Below are 25,993 nucleotides of genomic sequence, written 5' to 3' on the forward strand. Positions count from 1 at the left end.
GTTCTCCTCTGGGTGACTGGGCCGGCCCCACACAGACATCACCCGACACCCCCAGGACCATCACGCAGCCCCATCACCAGGTTTCAGTGAGGACCAGCGGGGGAAGGGGCCAGAGGCACACCCGTCGGGTAGGTGTGAACACACATCTGTCCGATACTCGACCAGAAGGGAGCAGGCACCAGCGTATCCAGCTGAAGTCTTGGGTCCCTCAGCTCTGCCCGCACCACTCCGCTGAGCAGCGCACGGTGCATCAGACGCCCGCCAACCACAAACAGGGGCAGAGAAATCCAGGGAAACACAGCTGACACAGAGTCGCGCCCTTGGTCTGCTTCAAGTGCTTCATTCGGCGATCAGATCTCAGGCAAGTCACAAACTCTGGGCACCTGGGTGTCCCCTGCTGGGTGTGGCGCTGTCCTCCCCCATCTACTATCCTGCACCGCTGGGCTGCCCAAAATGGCATCAACTGTATATTCTGCTCTGTCATTTTCTCCTCACCACGACGCCCGCCCCAGCCCCAGGGAAATCATTACTCCCTGCCTCAGCGAGGACATCACAGCGCAGAGAAGAGCGGCGTCCTCCCCGCCATCCTGAGGACGACCAGCAAGGCTGGGCCGCACAACAGGACTCCGGCCTCCATCCTGGTCCCCTGGCAGAGCCAGCACGGCTCATGGAACATCCTGAACAGCAGGCCCTCGGGGGGCATGGCTTCTACCATGACTGCACTCTACTGCTGCGCAGAGATTCTTCTTGAAGTAAATGTTTTAACTTAAATGTGCTACACGTAATATTTTGAACTAGTTAAATACTCCAGTATATGTAGAAATGAATTTAACTCTTCAGATATAAGGCTTGCATCCAGCAGCACACAGGCCCCCTTCAGGAGACAGGGGGCCCGGGGCACGGCATCCCATCTCCATCTCCATCCCCAACCCCGACCAGCTGTTTGACTGTGGGAAGGCTCTGCTCGGAGCCCATGTCCTCTGTCATCGAGTTGGGGAGACATCCCCAACCTTAGAGACTTGCTGCAAATCTCAGTTAAGAAAGTGTGTGTGAAGGCTTTGTAGATCCCAAGTTACTCAGTTAAATGTAAGTGACACTAGCTCTTGCTAAGACTCAAATGAGATACAAAGGCAAAAATGCTTTGAAAATGTAGGAGTTAGGATTTGAATCTTTAAATGACACGTTCTTTCTGGAGGATGACACAGCCTGGGTTACGAGCAGTGGGGAGGCTTCCCCAGGAATTAGATCTGGGCCTCCCAATGACACCTCCTGTGGCTCCCTTGGGCCCATGGTAGACGTGGTGAGACTCTGCTGAATGCCAGGACCAAGTTCATTCAAGTTGCAGGCAGAGATGGGTGGTCTGACACTCACCCTGCACCTGATCACTAAAGGTCGTCAATCTAGACAAGAAATATACTACTTCTCTAAAAAGGAGAATCTGTCCCTTCTGTCCTTGAAAAGTTACAACGGCACAAGCAAACAATTTTCTGTGTGGGGACAGGGCATATATGGGAACTCTCTATACTTTCTGCTACATTTTGCTATGAATCTAAAACTGCTCTAAAAACTAAAATAAATAAAAAAAAAAAAAAAAAAAAGACCTTCTGACACTAATTCCAAGGGAGTTTTTAGCTAGCCTGCCCTAGATGGCTTAGAAAAAAAGGAGGGAAATAAGTCATAAGAAAACCTACACTCACATCAGTGGCTAAGCCTTTTAAGGCATTAAATTCTAGAGTTCTGTAATCATTAGATTTCTTGGAACAACATTCTGAAAAGCCCTGAAAGTTCAAATAAAGTCAAATAAATATAGCACTCTGTAGACCTTAAACAAGGCTGGATGAGAGGATTAAACCATGTACCCGAGGAAAGGTTTGCACAGAGAAACTGCAAAGCAGAGCTAAAAATACTGTGTGATTATACACCACCACGGTTTTAGGGGGAAAAATAGGGAGGAGATCAAAATGCAAGGCAAACCTGGCATTTCTGGGATCACTGCTGTCAGGCGACCCTGTTCTGGTGCATCACTGTGCACCCCAGACCCACAGCCCTCAGGCAGGCTGACACCAGCACTCAGATGGCTTCTGCCACCAGGCTGGTCATTAAGCAGATCTGAAGGAGAACAGAAGAGAAGACAATCTGCAAACCAGCCTTTTCATGTGTGATTATCTTGCATGTCTGTAATTTTGAGTGGGATGGCTTTCCCAGCTCCTCAGTGGGGAAGTGCTGGTGGGTACCAACAAAGAACACTGAGATTCCACAGCAGCTGGGTATTCGTCTGCTCGGGCTGCCATAACACAACACCACAGGCTGGGGGGCTCACCCAACAGAGATCTCTTTTCTCACAGCTCTGGAGACTGGAAGCCCAAGATCAAGGTGCCGGCAGGTTGGGGTTCTCCGGAGGCCTCTCTCCTTGGCGTGCACACGGCCACCCTCTCCCTGTGTCCTCACGTGCACTTTTCTCTGGGCACCCCTCCCTGGTGTCTTGTCCTCTTCTTATGAGGACACCAGTTCTACTCAATTAGGGCCCACACTTATGACCTACTTAACCTTAATTAACTCTTTAGAGACGCTATCTCCAAATACAGTCACGTTGGGGGTTACGACTTCAACATATGAATCTGGTAGGGGCTGGGAGTGGTAGAGACACAATTCAGTCCACGACAGACAGCACCTGGCATCCTCTGACCTAATACACCACCCAAGTCCAGCAGCTGAGCTGGTGGGTGCTCAGGAAGGGGTCCAGGAGCAGAGGTGGTGAAGCAGCCCCCCTTCCCCTTTCTGCTTACAAAGGGTGCGGCTCTCACACTGAGGCAGAGAACCTGAATCCCCTCTCTCCCCTCCCCACGTCTCATCTTCTGGGAAGGGGGATGGGGGATGCTGTGGTCAAATACTTCCCAGTCATCATCTGAGTGCTCGAGGTGACCATTTAACATTTGAAGCCAGGGTCAGAGATGGACAAGTGACCAGTTCAAGGTCACAAGCAGTAGCAGAGCCAGGACACACCAACCCCAGGTTGTAAACTCCAGGTCCAAGCACCTCCCTCACGCCACAGCCACTCCTTTTATCTTTACAACCTCCTGGTCAGGCGTGTACATGCTCTGAATACATTTAAAATACACCTTTGACAAAAAGCCCCAGAATAAATGGAACACAGATGAGGGCTCTATCCAGAAAAAAGCTAGTAAAATTTTTTTTCATGTAGAATTAAAGAAACACAAACTCTACTATTTAGTTTATACCCTTATAATAAAAACAGTTTGAAGCTGGCAAGGGCATAGAAGTCTGCCATTTTTGTTCCTCTCTTCCTCATCTTCTGCTTTCCTTTGCATTAAGTGAATATTTTCTAGTGTAACCTTGAATTCCTTTACCCACACAATTACAGTGAGATATGGAAACACTGCTCCTATATAGTTCTATTCCTTTTTCCTCCTTTTGTTCAATTATTATTATAATTATTCTATCTATATATATGACAAACCCCAAAATATAGTTATTATTTCTTTATATAATTTTTGTGTTTTTTAAGAAGTGAGAGAAGGAAAGCAAGTATATATTTCCAGGGGTTGTTTCATCTACCTTATTATTCACCGTTTCTGGTTCTCTTCCTATTGTCCTGTGGATTTGGGTTACCTCATTAATGCAGTGTAATTTCATTATTCCGATACAGTTTTGCTCCCGTTTGCCTCCTTTAGCTGTTATTGTCAAATACATTACTTTTCTAAATGTCCTAGGCCCCAAAACGTAATTGTATACATATTAGTTTATAAAATTGGGGAGAAATATGCATTTATACTGCCTCATGTAATTATATAATAAGCTTTACTGGCATTCTTTGGCTTCTTACTGGCATTCTTTGGCTTCTCATATGGGTTTGAATAATCACCTGTGGTCACTTGCTTTCAGCCCAAAGACCTTCCTTTATATTTTCTGTAAGGCGGGTCTACTGACCACAGATTCTCTGGGGGGTTTTTTTTGCCTTATTTTTCAATTTGAGAACATCTTTATTTTTACCTTCATTTTTCAGAGACAGATATAATTTTTCAGAGACAGATATAATTTTTCAGAGACAGATATATATTTCCTGGATATAAAATCCTTGGTTGACATTTTTTTCTTTTTTTTTTTCTTTCAGGACTTTGAACACGCCATCCATCCCTCTGCCCTCTGGTCTCCATTGTTTCAAATGAGAAGTCTGTTAATCTTACTGAGATTCTTGGTACAATCTGAGGTATTTTCCTCTTGCTGCTTTTGAGATTTTTCTCTTTGTCTTTCAACATGTTTTACTATGATGTGCCTGAGTGTGGACTTCTTTGTGTTCATGCTACTTAGAGTTTATGATGTTTCTTGGATGTGGAGATTGTTTTTCATCAAATTGGGAAGTTTTCAACATTATTTCTTCTAATATTTTTTTCTGTTTCTCTCTCTCCGCTCCTGTGGTACTTGTATTACGTGTACGTTGGTATGCTTAATGGTGTCCCACATTTCCCTGAGGTTCTTGTTCATTTTCATTTTTTTCCTCCATCATTTGAACTGCATAATCTCCATCACTCTATCTTCAAGTTTACTTATTCTATTTTCTAGTTAACATCTACTGTTTTGGTCTTCCAGTGAATTCCTCATGCCAGTTATTTTACATATCAACTCCAGAATTTCCATTGAGTTCATACTTTTTTTTTAATTGGTATTCTCTAATTGCTCAAACACTGTCATCAGACCTTTCTTTACTTCTTTGAGCATGATTTCCTTTAGTTCTTTGAATATATTTACAATGGCTGCTTTAAAGTCTTTGTCTGTTAAATCCAACATCTGGGCCCTCTTTCAGGCAGTTTCTGATGCTTAAAAAAAAAAAAGAATCCCATCACACTTACCTGTTTCTTTGCATGTTATCCTTTTGTCTTAAACATTGGACCTTTTAGGTAATATACTGTAGCAGTTCAAATACTGATCCTCTCCCCACAAGGGCTTGTTTCTGTTTTATTTTTTCAGTGAATCAGCTAGACTAGTTTAGTGAAGTCTATCCCCTCAGGACTCCCCACTTTCCCCACAGTGTGCAGCCTCTGATGCTGTTCCTCAGAGGACACTGCCTTGGGTGTGCACAGTCTCCCTGGGGTGACAGTGGTTCTATCAGGGCTCTCTTTTTCTCTTCCCTGATCTCTCTGGAAAGCTGCCTGCCTCTGACTTTATCACACCCAGCTGTTAGGCTCCATGAATTGCTGGCTGATTGCTCTACTGTTTTGACAATACCCTGGGGCATCAACTGCTGTGCAGCATGATCAATTACATGCTGGCCTTTTTGAGGGAACAATTTTTGATATCAGTGTTTGAGGTTTGTTCTGACCCCAGGAGGGCTCTTCTTAGCTGTCTCTTTCTCTGGTTTTCACTAGCCTAAAGTTTCAACTGTTGCTTTCATGGAGCTACCAGCCTCTTTTTAGCTTCTTACCGCCAAGATCTCCTTGTCTTGTTTCTGACAGCATGCTTAGGTCTCAACTTCCCCATACTCTGTTATAAATAAATTCAGTACTTTTGGGGAGAGCCTCAGAGTTTTCTGTTCTCGTGGCCAACCTCTCCTCCTCCGCAAAGTCTCTGAGTCACTGCTCTGGAGTTGGGGTCAAGGACAGTAGCTCATTTCTCTCAGAGTGACACCCTACACTATGAACAGAGTGCTGGGTGGAGGGGGTAGCCTTTGATCTTTTTTTTTTTTTTTTGGGCCACACTACACGGCATGCAGGATCTTCTCTGACCAGGGATCGAACCCGTGCCCCCTGCAGTGGAAGTGCGGGAGTCTTAACCACTGGACTGCCAGGGAGGTCTGCCTTTGACCTTCTTAACTCTTCTGGAATTAGACCTCCACCCTACGAGCAAACTGGCATGACAGAGGGTAACTGGGGCCCCAATATCCTCAGTTCGGTGCAGAGCCTCCACCCCACGAGTAGAAGCTGGGTACACTTTCCTGGAATTTCGCCTCTGCAACACGGGAGCCTGAGAGGAGTGAGAAGTGCTGGCAGCTTGCCCCTCCGAGGGAGATACTGTAGCCCTTGATGGAAACTGGGGGGAGCCACATGTTCTTGGCCACACCCAGCCAGAGGGATAACTTCTGTCATACTAAGCTGGGCAGGAAGGAGTTGGCCACAGCTCAAGTGCCACAGACTCTTGACGTGGTTACTGATACACAGTAGATTTTCTTGTATAAATGTTTCTTCAATTGCTGCATACCCTTAGGACCATTTCTGGATATTTTAATCGATTGTTTTCTTAAAAACAGCTTTCACCAATTATTGTTGTTTTGCTGAGGAACAGGTCTATGGAGCTCCTAATACTACCATTCCAGAAGCGGATCCCAATAAAATTTATACTTAATGTCTAACAATCGGCGAAATATTATGCGTAAGTTCCTTTCTGGCTAATACTTCATGTTAGGGAAGCTGGCATTAACCAGCAACATGTGACTTCTACACACTGTAAGGAAACGTCCCCCCAGCAGGAACTAAGCCAGGTCTTCAAAAATATATTATTTTTTGTTAAAAATAAGTCACCCAGATGTATATCCTGATTAGCAAGTCAGCTGAAAATGTGAGGAAACATTACCATGCGTGAGAGGTGTGTGATCACAGATCAGCTCATCAGGTCAGACGAAGTGGACGAGCCACACACACCCCTCATAAATAAATCCCTCTCCAGTAGCCCCCTCTACACAAAAGGAGACCATTTCATGCTGGGCCACTTGGCTGAGAAGGTCAAAAGGGTTTCAATCCACATGCAAATGAAATGTGGTGCTCACCCCTCCCCACGAAAACAACTGGCCTGGGGTAACCAGGCATGGGAGACAGGAGAGCTACCAGCACATTCTTGAAAGTCACCGAGGGTTGCCCACTCTCTCAGGGAAGCAGACGGCATTCTCAGAATTCAAATCAAGGAGGCGGCTGGGAAATGTGAAGACACCAGCCAAGCATCTCCACCCGATACCAGTGATGGGGGTGAGGATGCAGGGAGGGTGACCCCAGTGCTGGCTCCGTCAGGCAGGAGCTGAGAACTGGACCGGACTTGAGACCCCCTCCAGCCCCAGACTCCCCGTCTATAACGTACGAAACGTACCCAAAGTCAGTACTTAGCAAACTGACGTTATTCTGGACAGGGCCCTCCTGGGCTAGGTTCCCCTACAGGTCCCTCCAGACATTAAACAGATGCCAAAAGGTCCAAGGGTTATGCTTCCTATACAGGCCCCACAGGTACCCTTTCCAGAGAAGCCCCTGCCTCAACCTCCCCTGGAACCTGACGGTGCTCACCCTCATGAACACACCAGAGGAGTCATCCCTGAAGGCCCCCTGGCATCACGGGGATCCGGCTCCCTGCCCGCACACCCCTCTGAGATCTCCTCCCAGCCATCTGAAGACAGGACAGGTTCTAGGAGCATGAAGGGAGACAGTGAGGAAGGACGCAATATACCGGCCCCCAGGACAGCCTATCAACAGGGCCTGGCCCTTCCCACAAGGAGAGAGATGTTCCAGGAGGGGACCCCTGGCAGCTGCTTCTGGCCAGTGAGAGATCACGTGGGGGGCAATGTTTTAAAAGCTACCCACACTAGAAGAAAACTGTTGTAAAACGTATTACACTCTTCCCTGATTTTAAGGACTCTTCTGAACAAGAGACCCATCCCCCAGCTCCGGTCCTGTCCCTGACCTGGGCGCCCTGGGGCTGCCGTCCAGTCTGCAGTGCGGGGAAGAGTATGAACAGCACTCAGCACGGCTGCGACTGGGCACAAAGGGGCCTCCCATCGGGGGTACAGGGCGGCTTATTTCCACGTGAAATGCACCCGGCCCGCTGCTCCTTTTCCAGCTACATCTACTCGTGACGCCGGCTTCGCTCTCTTCATCTGCAGTCAGGTTAAGCAGCTTTCAGTGTTCTTGTTGACTGAAAGTTGCTGCTTCTCCCTGGCCAAGGTGCTTGCAAACCAAACCGTCCAGATGAGATCATGCGTGAGTGTGTGTGAACACTCCAAAGAGAGCATTCCCTGGGTGAGGCCTTAGGGCTCCAGGGCACTTTGGTTTACCTTCTGTTGCCCAGGCCCCGCCTGGCACTGGGTCTGCAGCTGGGGGCTCATGAGACCCTCCCGAATCAGTTGCGAAAGCAGAGGCCTTACCCCAAGTGTAAAAACACCCAGGCTCTGACACATGACTACCCACTGGGTGAAAATCCAGTGGGATACACAAAGCTCACCTCCCACTCCCCTGTGGAAATACAATTTGTTTTTGATGTTTTGTTTTCTCAGCTGCAATTAGATAGGGACAGAACTCATCCTTACTGCTATTGTCTATCTGACACAGTTTGGGCTTTGATTTTTTTCTCCATCGCCATAAAGAAATGCAACTTCATTTTATTTTTCCCCACCGTAATTTTTTTTTAATTAAGAAGTTGGCATTAAAATGCTTCTCTTCTTTGGAAAGTGTTTTATTTTGTTCTAAGTAGAAGGAGTCCACGTACGGTAAAATAATAATTTTGGAAAACGAACGCTTCATGGCATGTTCTGACACCCAAAGGACCAAATGTTTCCCCTCGATGTGTTTGGTCTTTGGTTGCTGCAGACACAGCCTCTCCACCCCCGACCCTGCTGTCGCCCCCGACAGGGGCAGGAGGTGGGGCGCCCTAGATTCCCACCTCGTCTACTAGGAGGCACTGGTGTCACAGGTTAACGGTGATTCTAGGGCAAGGAGTTGTGGAATCCCAGTTTCAAACAGAACGAGAGGAAGGAAGGCATTCCCACGAGGGCAATAAAGGGGTCGGGACTGAACCAGACCACAAATGCCTCCGGAAGTACCTCATACTAAACCAGTGAAGTTTAGTGAAGTTCGGGCCAAACTGCCTGGCCCGAAACTCAAGTTCTTCCTCCGTATTTAACTGTGACACTGCAGGCCAGGGACCTGGGGTACCTCTGTGCGGCCCGACTGAGAAGAGCATTGCGGGATGGGCCCAGACCCTCCCATGCGGGCATCCTCATCCCACATGGGCTCCATCCTCCAGAGCCAAGTACTGCTTCTGAAACCATCTACTTTTTAGAGATTCCCGTGTGATAAGCAGCAAGTCAGAAAAAAGGAAACCAGCCGAATAACCCAGCCCTTTTGGAGGACGTCCTCACCCCTCTGGGGCTGTCCGCGCCGCCCCTGGCTTCCCTGCTTCTCCACCTCTAGCCTTCTCCATCTCAGCATCAGCATCCTCCAGGTGGTTCACGCCCAAAGCATGGCGTCCTCCCCGTTTCCTCTCTCAGACCCTCCCCCTCCTCCACACCCAGCCCCCCGACAAGTCCCGGTGATACACCCAGAACAGGAGCACTTCTCCCCATCACCACAGCCCCTGCAGGGACACAGGAATTCTGGGTAAGCTCCATCCCCCCGGGCCTTTCTACACTGTCCACGTCACTCCACGGGCACGTGGATCTCACAAAGATGTTAATTCCACACAGAAGGAGCGGAAACGGCAGTCAGAATTTGGTGGCTGCATGCAGGGATGATGGAAAAACCCTATACAATATACCGTGTCTTCCAAGGACAAAAACTCAGACCAAATAGTTAAAGAGTCCCCCACACCATCTCCCTCCCAGAAGCAAGTCCCACCCGTAGTTCGTGGCAGGGGGCAGGGGCGGGGCTCACATTCTCAAGCGTCCTCTCAGACTCAGGAAGGAGAGGAGCAGGGCTCACTCCGCCAAGAAGAGAGCTTTAGGGTTAAATTCCCTCAGAATGAGACTGTCAGAGGAGTTCCAGCACAGCAACACAGAAGCCCCAAGACAAAAGACCCTAAGCCGGGACTTCCCTGGTGGCCCAGGGGTTAAGAATCCGCACTTCCAATGCAGGGGACGCAGATTCAATCCCTGGTCAGGGAATTAAGATCCCACATGTCGCAGGGCAACTAAGCCCGTGCGCTGCAACTAGAGAGAAGCCCACGCGCCGCAACAAATAGCCCGCGTGCTGCAACGAAAGACCACACATGCTACAATGAAGATCCCGTGTGCTGCAACTAAGACACGATGCAGCCAAAAAAATAAATACTAAAAAAAAAAAAAAAAAAAAAAAAAGACCCTAAACCACCCAGTACTGATGGCGTCAGGAGACGGTGTGGAACGGCAGCTCCCACTTGGTGCTTCAGCGACCCCATGCGCGTCGGTCATCCGGCACGAGGAGTAGCTCCCTCTGCCAACGGCCAGGACAACGGCAGGGACAGGGACAGGCTGCAGGCCGGGCCTCGCCCTCGGTGTGTGCCTTCACCCTCCTGCACCCTGACTTTTTCAGCCACCGAGCCATCCAGGAGATGATGCCCGGATCCCTCCCCTCGGCCGCAAGGCCTCTCTGGAGGCCGAATCCAGCATTATTAAGTCAGTGAGTCACCAGCCCCGGACTCCTGGCACCCGCTGAAACTGGAGCCCATGTCCCCCTTCAGAACTGGCTTCTCCTGCATCCTCTCCCTTTGGGGCCCCCCGTTCTCAGGAGCTCAGACATTCCCGACACGGCTTCCCAACCATCAACCACGCTGGGCAGTCGCTGGGTTGCGCTGCCTCTTCCTTTGAGACTTCTGCTTTCATCACCCTCTTCTCTCTGTTCCCACTGGCACCCCACAAGGGGCTAAGGCAACAAGCTCTGATCTGGCCTCCCAGTGTGGCTGAGAGCCAGAGAAGACATCACTTACACACACACACACACACATGCATGCACATGCACACACTCTCCTAAAGGTGAGGCTCCAGAGTCTTTAGGGTGGGGTGCAAGGCTTCCACTCGGCCCCCCTGCACTTGTAGCCTCCACAATACAACTCCCACCCACTCCACCTACCGGACCAGCTCCAACCCCATCTCTTAGTTGTCTCCCCAGACCCCAGCCTCAAGCAGCCCCTCTCTCTCTAAGGGGCTCAGTGGGGCTTTCTGTCTACACAGCTCATCATGTGTCTAAAACTTCTCTTCCATCGAGTTCTTTTTTCAATAGTGGCTTTTGACCAAGAGCCACTACAGGACTCAAGGTGCAGGAATTAGTTATTCCAAGACCTACTTACTGCATCTCCACCGTGAACGGGTAAGAGTGTGTGCATAAAGGCATCACCACTACAGAGACGATTCCAGAAACAGGACTCAGAACGAGGTGCACATCAGGTTTACAACCGTAAAACTGTGTCTGAGGAGCCTGAGAAGGGGCAGAGCTGGTAATGGAGATTTTCAGTTATTTCTTGCTAGTATCGCTATTTATGTGTTTTGCTTTTATTCCTCAGTTGAGTACACAGACACTGAAATTACAATAACTTTAACCACTCGGTGCCGGGGTCTTGGTTTTTAATGCAATTCTCCAATAAAAGGGGTGAGGGGTAGTTGGAGAAATGGCAGATTCTAGGGCTGGGGCAGGAAATGTACAAGATGAGCCTGGGGCATCTCATAGTGCAAAAAAAAAAAAAAAAACAGTTAAAAAACCCATAATAATGGGGGTAGGTCAAAGGGACACAGTAGCCAACCAAAAGAGCTCCCATGGCCAAAGCTGGAACAATTTGAGCAACAAAATAAATAAATAACCTAGTACTAAATTATAACCCCAAGTAGAAAATAAATATCCAAAAGTCCATTCTGTTATAAATAAATGACTGAATAAATAAATGGAGAAGAGACAAATCTCACACACAGAAGAATTCCAAACCATTTACGAAAATAACCCTGTCACCTCAAAGGGGTGGAGCCTAACTCCCACCCCATACCCGTGGGTTGCACGTAGTGACTGCCTTCCAAAGAGAACATTCTAGGGCAGGTGGGGAGTGTAACGTTACAAACACCACCTCAGCCAGGTGATCAAGTATGGACCCTGCTAGGATGTGACCAGAATGCACTTCATCTCCGTGGTCTTCCTCCCAAAACTGATAACCCCAGTACAATCATGAGAAAAACATTAGACAAACCCAAAATGAAGGCCATTCTACAAATACCAGAACATCACTACTTAAAACTGTCAAGGTCCTCAAAAACAAAGAAAGTCTGAGGAAGTCTCCCAACCAAGAGGACCCTAAGGAAATAAGACAATTAAATATAACAGGGCGTCCCGGATAGGATTCTAGGACAGAAAAAGGACATTTGGTTAAAAAATAATAATAATAAAAATTAGGGAAATCTAAATAAAGTATGGACTTCAGTTAATAATAATGTATCAGTATTGGCTCATTAGTTGTGACTGATGTATCACAATGTACCACAACAAGGTAAGATGTTCACGATATGGGAAACTGGGTGGGAGGGTGAGGGGGGAGTATGGAAGAACTCTCTACTATCTTTGCAACTTTTTGTAAATCTCAAACTATTCTAAAATTTTAAAGCTCATTTCTTTTAAATTACCTTGGGGGCTTCCCTGGTGGCGCAGTGGTTGAGAGTCTGCCTGCTAATGCAGGGGACACGGGTTCGAGCCCTGGTCTGGGAAGATCCCACATGCCGTGGAGCAACTGGGCCCGTGAGCCACAACTACTGAGCCTGCACATCGTCTGGAGCCTGTGCTCTGCAACAAGAGAGGCTGCAATAGTGAGAGGCTCGCGTACCGCGATGAAGAGTGGCCCCTACTTGCCACAACTAGAGAAAGCCCTCGCACAGAAACGAAGACCCAACACAGCAAAAATAAATAAATTAATTAATAAACTCCTACCCCCAACATCTAAAAAAATTAAATAAAATAAAAATAAATAAAATAAATTACCTTGGCTCTGAATCAATTAGCCTTTCCTTTTTTTTTTTTTTTAAGTGCAAACATGGAAAGCTATACTTTATATATTTTCTCTCCCCAGAGGACTCAGCTTCCAGTCTCCCCCTGCCCACCTCCTGCCATTGGCTGAGATCACTGGTGCAGACTCCTCACAGGAGGAGGCCCTTCAGGCAGAGGCCATCATAGGTAGAGCAAACAGACACCCGAGAAGCAGCTGCCCTGGCCTTCACACAACCCAGCCTTCTAAGAACTGACTTCTATTCCTAGATTCCTCTGACGTAACTCATCCTCAGGAACCCAGTGATCTAAGAGCTCTGTGATCTGGGCCTGCTTCGCCCACCCACACTGCAGGGCCTCTGGGCAACTCCGAGAGCCCTGCCTGCCCTCAGCCGGTCTCTCCTCCTCTGGCTCGCTGGTGGTTCCAATGGTCTCCACGCTGTTGGAGGCCTTGGGGGGAGGGATGCACAGGCTGATGAGAAAGGCAGGAGAAGTGGAAGAGTCTCCTCTTTCAGAAGATGACCAAGGGCAAGGAAAGGAGGAGAGAAAACAAGAGAACAGAGACTGGCCTGGACACCGAGGAAGATGGGCCATAACTCCTAGACTTTTAGGATCCCAGGAGGACTCACAGCACCTCTGCTGCTTCACAAACATCACAGGGACACATCTGATTCTTAGACCATCTTGTACGAGCGCCCGCAGTGTGTGTGCATTTCCATTAAACTCAGCCTAATTTACTACTGAGACTTCAGGCAACAACATAAACCCATCAATGCAGTTACGGTACCCCATGAAGATACCCAGAAAGAAAGGAGAAAGGGCTAGAAATTGAGCCTTCCATCGTAGGGAGCAATGAGGAGAAGAGGAGCTGCCTGCCAGGGACTCTGGAAAGCTGCCGTGGTCCGCGGAGCGGGACTATAGCAAACCTCCCCTGAAGGCTGCGATTCAAAACCTCTCAACAGTACTGTTTCTAATTTAACTTTCTCATCAACAGGCCTCCCTCCCCTTGTTTTAATAAGCAGTAACCCTTTCGATAGAACTGAAAATTTTATGAAGAGAAATATTTCATGTAGATGGTTAGCAATCAGCATGTTGTAGTACTTTAGACGAGGTGTTTCCAACAGATTTCTATTTTCTCAGTTACAGATTTACTTCAGGAAAAGAGTATATTCTACTATAATAACAAAACTCTGGATTAAATATTCAAAGGAAGATGAATGAAACAGCTTCCAAATTTCTCACTTAAAAAGCAAAACAGGGCTTCCCTGGTGGCGCGGTGGTTGAGAGTCCGCCTGCCGATGCAGGGGACGCGGGTTCGTGCCCCGGTGCGGGAGGATCCCACATGCCGCGGAGCGGCTGGGCCCGTGAGCCATGGCCGCTGGGCCTGCGCGTCCGGAGCCTGTGCTCCGCAACGGGAGAGGCCACAGCAGTGAGAGGCCCGCGTACTGCAAAAAAAAAAAAAAAAAAAGCAAAACACTTTCATATTAATAAGATGCTGATACCCTGAAATCAACAAAACAAAGAACCCCGCAGCTGGGCTCCCATCACCAGAAGAGCTACAGCCGTGGTCCCAAAGTGATGGCTGGTCCCGAAGTGACGGCTGGCCCCAAGCGCAGGGGGACAACCAGACACACACCAACTACCCGGCAGCCAAGTCACCTTAGGAACCGCCTGGGGGGTTTTCAAGGAATCTGACCCTGTAGTCAGCCGAGGACAGATAGCACAGACGCTTGAAAAAATTATCACCATGGTTCCCCTGCGGCAAGTTTGGAAAGTAAAGGGGAAACCCCACCCATAATCACACAACTGAAGTCAGAGTTTTTTTATTTGCATATTTTACACAGATGAGATCAGCAGGTACTAAAGTATAGCATCCTACTTTTTCTCTTGAACGTTAAATTGCAAACATAGTCCCTGCTGTTGCCAGGTGGCAGGACTACCATATTTTCAAGACTGCATCAACTCTTCACACACATTTTTTAAACATTTAACCTAAAATATGTCCTACAAACAAGATAACACGTGGCTGTTTTCTCCAGCTCCTAAGTAGGCACAGACTGACTGGCAAAGCAGCTAAGAGCCTGTGGCCAGCAGTGGCCGGAGGGGCTCTGTTAGCAGGAAGGTGAGACCTCTGAGTGGAATGAGGTCACACCCTATAGGCCTGGCCACCCATCCACAAGACAGATGTGCAGCAGCTGGAGTTTACTCGGCCACTGGGGTGGGGGGAGGGGGGCAGTAGGTAGGATGTGTGCTAAGAGGACGCTCACTGCAGCTCGTTACCTGTGCCCTAACGTACCTTACACCATGAACTGCAAGATTTAATAGCAGCCTAAATGTCCGTCAGGGAAACAGTAAATTACGGTTCAGTCATATGGTGAGATACCATGCAGGCATTTGAGATGGAAATTACTGAGTTTATAACAACTTGACAAATGAAAACCTAAAACTCTAAGATCTACCAATATAAATACACAGAAGCGCACACACACTAAATGGAAGCGATTAGAAGAAAACGTATTAAGACGTTAACATTGGTAGACGGGGTACCGTGATTTTCTTTTTTATCACCTGGACCATGTTTCTCTAAACCCTTTACAATAAGTATGTAAAATTTTAATTACTGGAAAAAACGAGCCCATGTGAGGTGGTTTAGGACCTCCCCTCCCACCTGGCTCCTGGGGAGGATTCCCTCCCCTCCATCCCTCCAGATTCAGCCAGAGGGGCTCTGCCTCAAATGTCTCACAGCCTCCCCCGTCTCTCATGGCGGGGCGGCGGGGGGAATGCACAACTCCTCCATCCCCAAGTCACAGGAAAACTGTCACACCTCAGACCCCCAGATCTTGGAGCAGTGGCTGCGACCTGGCTAGCCCTGTACCGCAGGTCCAGTGGACACGAAGCTCCCGTGGGCCTGACCAGCGGGGACTAAGCGGGAGCCAAGGACGGGCACACACAGGAGGGAGGTGGGCGTTCGGAAGGCTGGGATCTCCGGGGGGGGGGGCAGTTTCAGGAACGACCACGGCAGAGGAGGCTGAAGGCCGAGGGCTTGGTGACGCCACATGCCCTGCAGACACGGAGTGACAGGACGTCAAAGGCCGCTGCCCAGTCATCTCTGGAGACTGGGGTAACCCGGAGTGATGCCAGAGGGCAGTGACAGGAGGTAGAGAGGATGGCACGTCGTGGGTCAAGGAGGAAGGGACCCCCAAGCCCACCTCGGCTGAGAAATGTAGGCTGTGCAGAGGAAGGAATCCATCCATTGCGAGGCCTCTGGCTCTCATGGGGGAACCAGCCACGTTGCACTTACTGTGAGGAGACAAAGGGGCGTCTGCAAAGGAGCGGAGGTGGGACAGCAAGTACTTCTTTTTTTTGTTTGTTTTAAATATTGATTTATTTATTTGGCTGCGCCGGGTCTTAGTTGCGACATGTGGGATCTTTTAGTTGCAGCATACGTGCGGGATCTAGTTCCCTGACCAGGGATCGAACCTGGGCCTCCTGCATTGGGAATGCGGAGTCTTACTTGCTGGACCACCAGGGAAGTCCCTAAGCAAGGGCTTCTTTACAAAAGGAAAGGCTCCAGGCAGAGAGTGGAAAGGAAGAAAAGACTTCACGGACTGTCCATCTGTCGGACACATGTGTTCACCAGGCCTTGTCCGGCGGCACACCATCCCTAGGAGAGGAGCGGCCTATAGGAAGGTGAGAAAAGCCCGGAAAAGGGGGGCACAGAGAACAGGTCCAGGCTGCTATCGTTAGGGCAGGGCTCGTGAGCAATGTTACTGACAAGGTGTTTGGTGCGGAGACCCTAGGCATGCTCTGGGGTAGAGAGAGCCTGCCCAGGCGAAGCCAGCTCTGCAGCAGAGGTAGACACAGACCAGCCTGTGCTCTGCACTGGGAACCAGGCTGGGTGCTGCCCACCCCGGCACACAGCCGCAGGGCAGGCAACAGGATGAGAGAGGGAAGGGAGCATAATGCACAGGCCCAGCCCCACGCAGGCCCCACCCTGAACTTGACCATTCCCGGACCACCTGCGGCGGCAGGTAGCAGCAAGCCTCATTTCAAGCAACAGCTGTTTCTGACCGTAAGCGTCACAAGACAAACTGAGAAGTAACTTGCTTCCCATCTCCCAGCACAAAAATGTGTAAAGACTGGGTCACAAAATACAAAGAGTTGAGCGGATGGAAATAATAAAATGCAAACTGAAGCTGACGGTAACCTCAGGGTGAAGGTATGTAGTTTCAACTATACTGGAAATGAAAATGTCTTAAGCCGGGTGGAAATCCACCGTTATCAGCCTTCCTATGCTTTTTCATATAAAGTAGCACCTACTAAATCGTTTTATCACAATAAAACCTAATAAAGAATATCAAAAACCACTATCTGCATTCTAGTTTGACTTATCTTTTTATCTTTCTTTTCAAAAAAGCAACGTAAGCAAAATAAAAATCTTTTCTACAGCTTAGAGATCATAGGCTGCATGTTTCTTTTAAATGGGAGGGTGTGCGCCTGTCATTTTTGATCACATCCCTGGATGTCGCCCACACCTGCCCACTGTCAGCACTGACTAGCTGCTTGCTGGCATCCAGCCCCCATGAGAAGCCCACTGAGGAGACATCCCCATTCAGGCAGGATGACGAGCGGGGGGAGGGGGCAGGACCTCACAGCTGCCCACATCCTGCCCCTTGCTCCCTTCCAGGAGAGCCGGTCACACCTATCTAGAGGGGCCCACCTCTCATGTTTGCCCCCCACCAGCCCGCCCTCCTTGTAGGGCCCTCACCCCCTGCACCAGGTGTGACTGACTCTTGCCATCCATCAAGTCCCTCCCGTGACTTAACGCTAATGAGGTAAACCACACCTGTCCAGGATGGTCAATGGAACGATTTAACCTGCGGCCCCTGGGGGGATTTTACCCAGACCTCCAAAGGCTTAGCCCCAAAACGTGCTAACGTAGTCGTTGCAGGTGTAAAGGCAGAGAGGAAAGGGACCAGAACACAGGCTCCCTCACATCACCTGCTGTGCCACTTCCTTTAACGCTGCTTCAGCTTGTTTAAACTTTGCAAGTTTTTAAAGTTTAGAACATTTAAACACCACGTTGAGCTATTAATCCAGGGAAGGACATCACAGCCTAACTCCAATGTGGCAGACTCCTAATAAAGGGAAAAGGAAAAGCAAGAAGTACTGATGACGAGACCTCTCACCAAAAAACAAAGCGCCCAGCCCAGAGGAGGCGGAGGTGGGCAGGGTGCCCCCTTGGGACCAGCCACCAGATGCTCAGGCCCAGCAAGCAGCACACCTGCGGGCTGAGGCCGCTTCCCTCACCTTCCTGGGACTCTACAAGGCACAGCCCGCTGGGGGAAGAGTCAAATGCTTAGAATCACCCCCATACAGCAGCCTGCTTGCTGACACTGGATCACCTGGAGATACAGCAAAGCCTCCATAAGTGTGTTCTGGAGGCTCAGTGTAATGAGATCGCTCCACACAGAGGACGGCGGCACTACCTCACATGGGAATGGTGTCACTGAATCTTTATACCCAAACCCACGTGAGTCGGGTAAAACACAGGCCAACATTCAGCCAAACGCAGCTCCATGAAGAAACCAACACCGTCTCCAGGCCACTGGGTTATCCAGTAGCCGCCGGCGATCAGAAGAGACGACTGCAGACAAACAGGTTCTGGCTGACAAGTGGCCGAGCTGGCTCTGATACACAAAACGCTTTGAGGCTCTGGGGAAAGGCATGCAGTTTCCCTCCCTCCTGAACACGTCAGGGGAAGACATCTTCCCCACAACTCAGAGGGTCCCACCAGGTGCCCAGAGGCCCCTCCAACCCCTGCTGTTCACGACCCCTGACCTCTCCGCGGGGAGAGGGCTCACACTGAGCGACACCGAGCAACACCCACAACCTCGCAATGGAAGCACCAGATGCAGGAAAACTCCACTGGCTAAACTCTGTTCTGGGAGGAGCCCCACCTCCAAAGAGTTCTGAAGTTGAAAGGTGACGATCAGACTAGCTAGCAGCAGGCCAGTGGGACCCAGCTAGCCCTAGGTCAATGCCCAGGCTCTCCCTTCCTCTCTCTCTGGGCCTCAGTTTCCTCATCTGCAGCGGGTTGATTAGGGAGCCTCATCAGGTGGCTGGGGAGTCACAAACTGCTCCTTAGAGACACCTGGCACCATGCCCAGCACATGAGCCCACCTCTGGGGGTGAGACAGCGAGAGAGCCGGGACCCCTCCGAGGGGCTCCACCTGGTGCCCTGCAAACACGGGGAGGAGGGTTTTCTGCTGGGGCAGAGCCTGAGTGGCTCGGCGAGGGGCTGCCCCTCAGCCAGAGGGCAGCAGGGCGGGCAGGGGCTAGGAGGGCAGCTCTTCAGCAAGACCCCCTGGGGGCAGCACCCCAGCCCCACCGGGCAGTCTGGGGGCAATTCCTCAGGCCCGCACACTGGGGCCTGGGGGCAGTTTCAGATCCAGATCCAGCCCGAAGAAGACCCTGAGGAAGGGGCCCAGCCCAGGGTCAGGCTGAAGCGCTCCAAAGACCATCTCATGGGAGAAGCTCAAGCCAGGCGGCCAACAAGAAACCCAGGAGGCTGGGCTGGGCGGACGGGAGAACGAGTCTGTCATCCTTTGTCCAAATCCCATTTGCAACGGTTACTCGTTTCAGAGAAGCTGGTGCTTGATGACGTTTTATGTATCAGACAAGGTAAACCAGCGGGGACCTCCTCATCCTCACACGCTCTGTCCACGTGGCGTCCCGCCATCAGCCATACTGCCTGGTCCCAGACACAGTGGGTGACAGGCCTCCTGGAACCCCTGAGAAGATCCTAGTTCATAAACAGCAGGGTCATGGCTCTGGTCCCAGTGGTTGGGACAAGCTGGTTGAGACCAGGGACGAACCAGCTGAGATGCCACCAATCAGACCATTCATCGATCTCTGAGGCTCCGTAAACTAGATCTGGCGTGTAATTCTTACAGCGAAACAGCAGGGCTCCTGGATTTTGACACCTTGCTCAACTCACTGTGGTGGCGTAGTCTTGGGGGGGTCACACGAGGCACACGCACGAGCTCCTGGCAAGAGCACGGCAGACTCTGTCTCCCCACCCCCATCAGAGTCACTGCCAACTAGAGCGGGCACAAGAAGCCCTCCCCGCACTCCTGGAACTGGAGCTGCTATCAATTAGCACCACAAGAAGTAGCCCAGTTTAGAGAAGGTGATAAAAATAAGCTAATACCTTGAGTGGGGGGTGGAACAGGACCAAGGGCTCCAGGACGGCGTGAAGTACGGTCCACGGACAGGCAGCATCAGCGTCCTCTGGAAGCTTGTAGGAAGCGCCCCACCTATTAAAGCTCCCTGAGGGCGGAGCCTGCAACAGGCCTGCCAGGTGATTCGCAGGCACTGAAGTTGTTGCAGAAGCTGCCTCTAGTCTGCTGTCTTAGAAAGAGGCCCTAAGCTTTGCACAGCTGTTTCCAATTAAGTCCTAATGCTCTACGAAAAATCAGACCTCCCTCCCTCTTTATCGAAGAGGCCTCCCTCTTCAAAAAACTGCAAATCAGCTCTGCAGCAAAAAGACAGGATGTGGGCTGTGTCCACGTTCAGTGACAGCAGGACTGAACGCAGAGTGAGTCAGGCAGAGTAGAACAGTCAGCCGCGTCCCCCTCAGCAGTCCCTGCCAGCCTCCCACTCCCACCCAGCTCACCCAGTTCCCCCAGTTCACCCTCCCCTACGGGACCCCGCACCCTCTTCACAGCCACTGGTGACCATCAGAAAGGCCAAAAGAGAGGTTACCGCATCTGGTGCAAGGGTGTGCGTGTGGGGTGTGTGTGCGTGGTGTGGGGTGTGTGTGTGTGTGTGTGTGTGTGTGTGCGCGCGCGCGCATGCGGTGTGGGGTGTGTGTACATGCAACACTTGACAGCTGCCCACAGTTCACCCAGAATGGGGCTGGGGTCCGCCCGTCCCCGTGTGGACTCTCACTACAGCCCAGCCCAGCCCAGGGAAACCACTCAGCAGCTGGCCTGCAAGGGAGGCCCTCAGTTGTCTAGACCCCAGACCCCCTCAGGCTCTTGGGCAAATGACCTTGTCCTCGGGTCAGCGGACAAAGAACAGACATTGTCAAAGGCCTCCTGACCTGGAGCAGTCCCGGGTCGCGGGCGGGAGGCCTTCACCAGCTGGGTCTGTGGGTTGGCACCCGCCTGGGGCTGTCCTCTCGGGTGGGAGGGAGGACACTATGACACTGTGACTTAAACACGGTGTGCATGACACAGAAAAAGGAAACACCCGCAAATTAAAAAGTACAGCCTATTTTAGCTTAAACACACATCCCTCTCACCGACAGCAACGTCCAAAACAGCACATCCTATTTTAGGAAGTGATCAAAGGCAGCTCCTAAATGGGCCACAAAATAGACCCACAGGACTAACAGAGGGTTATAGGAGCTGCAGGGCGTGGAGATGCCGCTTAACCACCTCCTACCGCAGCCCCAGTTCGAGGACCAAGAGACTGAGGCCCAAGAGCTAACACGGCCGCCTGAGTCTTCCTGACTCGGGCTCTACCCTCTACTTCCAATCCTCCTGCGCAGCCCCCAGCCACTGTGAGGTCCGGCCTCCAAGTCACGAGGCCTCCAGCTGTGGTCTCGGCAGGACGGGCAGTGGGTGGGGAGAGGTGGGCATGGGGGAGAAAGCCCCCACCCGGCAGACGCCGAAGCTTTGGGCTGAAAGGACGGTCCCTAAGGAGGGACCGGTGCTGCCACGGCCTTACTCTCTCACAGAGGGAGGGCAGTTCCCACAAGACGCCAGCGATGTCCTGGAGGTCCCGGCCAGGCAGAGCCCACTGAATGGAGGATGTGGTGAATCCTCGCTCGTGGGGCTGTGCTCTGGGAACGCCGGGTTCCAGCATCGCGGACAGAGAAAGGCCACAGCAAAAGTGCCCCTAGAATTTGGAAACAGGGCCTGGAGCAGTCACTCACTGAGAACTGGGACACTGCGGGGCCCCAGCTTCCCCAGTCCAGGCAGGATGACCAGGACGTGCCACCGCACCCGCTCGGGACAGAGGTCAAGGTGGCGTGGGTGCGGGTGTCAGGTGCAACTGCACAGCCTGCATCCTGTCCCGGGAAGGGGTCCTGCCTCGTGGTCAGGGGCAGAGCCCGGGGCCAGGCCACCTGTGCTCGAGTCCTGGCTCTGCCTCTCAGAGGGCTACGCACAGCCAGGGGGAACTCATTTCACCTTCTGCTCCTCCGTTTCCCCTGACGTGGGCGTAACCAGCAACCTCCTCCTCGGGCTGTTGCAAGGGCTAGATGATGCCAGCCCCATGAACTGTCCCCAGCAAACGTTACCAAGCCCGGCTACCAAGCCCAGCTGACGCCCCCAAGGCCCGGGATCTCCTCTATCCCTTCAGAAACAAGGTCCTGGAAGCACTCAGGCCAAGCCACTGGATCCAGGACAGCAGGGAAGGTGCTCTAAGTACCAGAGAACACGGGAAGTTTACAGCAGGAAATGAGGCCTTGATAAATCTATTCAAAGTCCCCATTAAAAACCTGGCCAGGGACTTCCCTGGTGGCGCAGTGGTTAAGAATCCGCCTGCCAATGCAGGGGACACGGGTTCGAGCCCAGGTCCCGGAAGATCCCACATGCCGTGGAGCAACAAAGCCCGTGCGCCACAACTACCGAGCCCGAGTGCCGCCCGCGCGCCTAGAGCCCATGCTCCGCGACGAGAAGCCACCGCAATGAGAAGCCCGCGCACCGCAACGAAGAGTAGCCCCCACTCGCCGCAACTAGAGAAAGCCCGCGAGCAGCAAGCAACAAAGACCCAACGCAGCCAAAAATAAATTAATTAAAAAAAAAAAAAAAAAAAAAAAACCTGGCCAGGAAAAGAATGGGCCAGAGAAGCCCTATGAGAATCTGTGGACAGCAGGAAGGGAGGGAAGGCGATAGTGACCATGCCCGGGTGATGGTGCACCAGGGAAATGACCTCGGTAACCGGGAACTCGGGGGTGGGCCCCCTCCCCTCTGAAGAGCCGGAGGCCTCGGGGAACCCCACCCTCTGCAGAGCTCCCGCTTCAGCCTTTCCTCCCCACACACGTACTCAGAGCAGGGCAACAGTGCCACGGTGAGGGCCACCCTGACTCTGGGGCTGGGGACTGGACACCTGTGGGGAGGGGAGGGAAGAGAAGGGGAGGCTTATCCCCAGAGCACAGGATCCAGCCCAGCCGGAGAGGGTCCCTGCTCTGGCGAGGCCCGGGGTGCAGGCAAGCATGGCCGTCTCCACTCAGTGCGGAGCCGTGCAGACCGACTGCGAGTCCAGCCAGGAGCAGGTCACAGAGAGCTTAGAGCTCAGTGAGTCAGCACCAGCACGTGCGTCCATCCCCGCAAGACCCGACCTGAAGCCCAGGTGCTCTCTATCTAACCTAGCTCTGAACAAGCACCAACTCAAGCTCCAGGACCTATCAACACTCTTAAAGAAGTTTCTACGCCATGAATCCTCATTATCCTATGCGCCCATTCTAATTAACGTCTCTGAAAAGTTTTGTGATTAAAAATATTTCAAGTGGCAAGTCTGACTCATTATATTAAAGAGAGAAACATGGGCAAAGTCTCTTGCAAAGAAGGCTGGTTACCACAACGCTATTTGGAGTTGATTTTAGTAAGATTCTGCCTTCAAATCCTGACCACCTGGGGGTGGATTAAACATTTGTGGATTAGCCTTGGTGTAAACAATGAGAAGACAGTGCACTTGCGGGGGGGGGGGGGGGGGGGAAGTTTTAAGTGCACTCCGCACTGTTATCCGGAATTACTGGCAACCAAGGGGGACACACAGGGCCCCCTACAGAGGCCCGTCCTTCCCCACCACGGGGAGCGCTGCTCCCCGGCCCCCCACCTTGGGGAGGGAAAGTTGTGGGGGGAGGGAGTGCACTGCAGAGCTCCTGCCCCACGCGGCCTGGTCCGCCACAGCTGAGCACAGGCTATCGTGGCCATTTTCAGTCGTGCCGTATAATATTGAGGCTGAGAGTATAAAAACAGTATATCTGTAAAAGTTCAACACGCAATTTTAAGCAGATGAAACTCATTTTGTACTAAGTTCTGACTCCTTCGGTGCTATCAGTGATTTTGCTTTGCCCAAGGCCTAGCCTCACTCTCCCATCTCATCTGTCATCCCGGATGAACAAGAGTTGAGTTTCAATAGTCGGGAGAGAGAGATGACTTTGGTACTTGAACCATGGGGTTTTAGTGGGCTCTCTGTAACCTGGAAATCTGATGGGCTAAATAACTCCCTGGCTTAAATCCCTTCCTTGGCTTTCTCAGCACAAACAGGATACAGTCCAAGGTCCTTTACCCCGGGGTGGGGGGCCTGCTAGCCCACCTACCTTCCCCAAGCGTGCTGAGGACCACACCCGCAGGCTGTTTCTTTAAGGCTCTCAAATATGCACCCTCCACACCTTTGCTCGGGCTGTCCCTCCCCTGATGCCCTGATTCTTGTCCTGCAGGCAATTCGTACTCACGCTTCAGGACCATATTTAAATAGCAATTCCTCTGTGAAGCTTCTCCTGGCCAGAAATAAACACCCTCTGCTCTTTATGACACAGTCCTCTTGAAACCACAAAGAAAAAAACTTTAATACACTGTAGATCCCTGTCTCCCCTGAGCTCCTTAAGGGACTGAGTCATTTTCATCTTTAACGAGCACAAAGCTGACCCGTTGAAGGAGCCCCAAACAGCTTTTCTTAAACGATTAAATGACAGAAAAACTCACATTTTGCATCCCCAGTGCCCCAAGATACACTCAGTACATAAGAAAAATTATTTGGAAATGTTTTTTATCAGTGAAACAGATTGCTTTAAAAAATGACTATAAAATAACGAAACTGATTTTCCTGCACTTCACTTAGGCGGATACTGATGGCACAATGTGAAGAGGGGCTGCAAACCGTCGGGGTGACTGCAGCCCGGCTGGGTGTGCAGCCTCCCGGGGCCCTGCAGCATACAAAGGGGCCAGGCCTGGGGTCAGGGGCCTCATTTAGTCTTGGCTGTCACTCACCAGCCAGGAGAGCCTGGGTTGGCCACTGATCCGCCCTGGCCTTCGACATGATGTCTGTGGAGTGCAGGGCCAGGCAGTACCAGTCACAGCTCCCTGCACCCAGGGCTCTTCAGAGGCACTTCGATCTCTGCGGTATTTCCACGTTATAAAGAACACAGCACTGCACACCTCCAACTCCAGCTCCTTTGGAGGACACCCTTTTGTGTGGGCGACCTGCTTAAAAGTACGAAACCTGCCACAGACCTCAGGCAGCACCTAGAAGGCCGGGAGGCAGCCCTCTCCGCTGCTCCGTGGACACCCAGCAACAGGCTGATCTTGAGTGCAGCCAGGTGATACCAGATTCTACTAATACGAAGAGGGAAGTACGAGGAGGCTGAAATGAAAACCACAAGTGATTTCATAACCCCGTGTACACGGCTTTCCAAACAAGCCTTGGTAAACAAATGCACACTTCAGAAACATACATCTAGATGGGACAGACAGTGCCACCGGGGCCATGCACAGAAACGCCAGGCCTCCAGGGAGGGGAGCAGAAAGACCAGAGGGGAGCCATGATTTTCCCTCCATACTCCTGTGACGTTTGAATGAGGCCACAGGTTAAGTAATGCCCTCACAGTGTGTAACTGTGCAAAGTATATAACAATCTCAAGAATCAGGGCTCTGGGTGCCGCCACCTGTGTGATGCTCGCGTCCCTGACCTTTCTACTCTGCACAAGCTTCGAGGGACCTGTCGGGAGGTGCTGGGTTCAAGCCCAGCCAGTACCTGGCACCCTCCTCCCTCACCAGGGACCCCACCCGGGGCTCGTGCTCACCACCACCAAGGCCCCCCAGCTCTCCGCCTGTGGAGACAATGCTGCTGGCCCAGGAGGGGCAGAAATAAGCCTGGCTGGAGGAGAGAAAGAGAAAATGGACTCACACAGGAGATGGAGAAAGGGGCCTTGCTGGAGCTGCCCACAGCCCAGTCGATACTCTCGGTTCCCACACACTCCTCACAGGGCAGGGAAAGAGGAACAAGCCCAGCTGGTCCTCAGATACCAGCTCAGCACCAAGGCCACAGTCAGCGGGAGCCCCCCCTCTCCCACCCCAGAGCTTCCAGAGCCATCCAGGAGATGGCTCCTGCCTCGATCACCCAACCCCGGGCCAGACCCTCGGTCACAGCCTGCCCGCATGGGGTGAACCCCAGACCTATAACCTGCTCTCCACGGTAGTCACACTGCGGGTGCCCGGGCGCTTCTGGAGGCCAGGGGCAGATCCATGAACAGGGGCAACATCTTGGGGAGCTTC

At 51.4% G+C, this 25,993-nt stretch overlaps 1 protein-coding gene across 8 annotated transcripts in view; it reads right to left on the minus strand.

Moving 5' to 3' along the window:
* The window catches only part of INPP4A (inositol polyphosphate-4-phosphatase type I A), a 148,597-nt gene that overhangs the window by 96,154 nt on the left and 26,450 nt on the right, over window positions 1-25,993 (minus strand). The window contains exon 1 of one of the 8 annotated variants that reach the window (XM_027128880.1): window positions 24,710-25,018. The exons of the other annotated variants lie outside the window; for them this stretch is intronic. The gene's annotated coding sequence lies outside the window, so the exon portion shown is untranslated. Of the gene's footprint in view, window positions 1-24,709; window positions 25,019-25,993 lie in introns of those variants that run through there. 8 annotated transcript variants of the gene reach the window in all.

The sequence above is a fragment of the Aethalodelphis obliquidens genome, unplaced genomic scaffold (genome assembly GCF_003676395.1).
Source record: "Aethalodelphis obliquidens isolate GAN/ISIS:26980383/991018 unplaced genomic scaffold, ASM367639v1 scaffold35, whole genome shotgun sequence".
NCBI classification, from domain to species: Eukaryota; Metazoa; Chordata; class Mammalia; order Artiodactyla; family Delphinidae; genus Aethalodelphis; species Aethalodelphis obliquidens.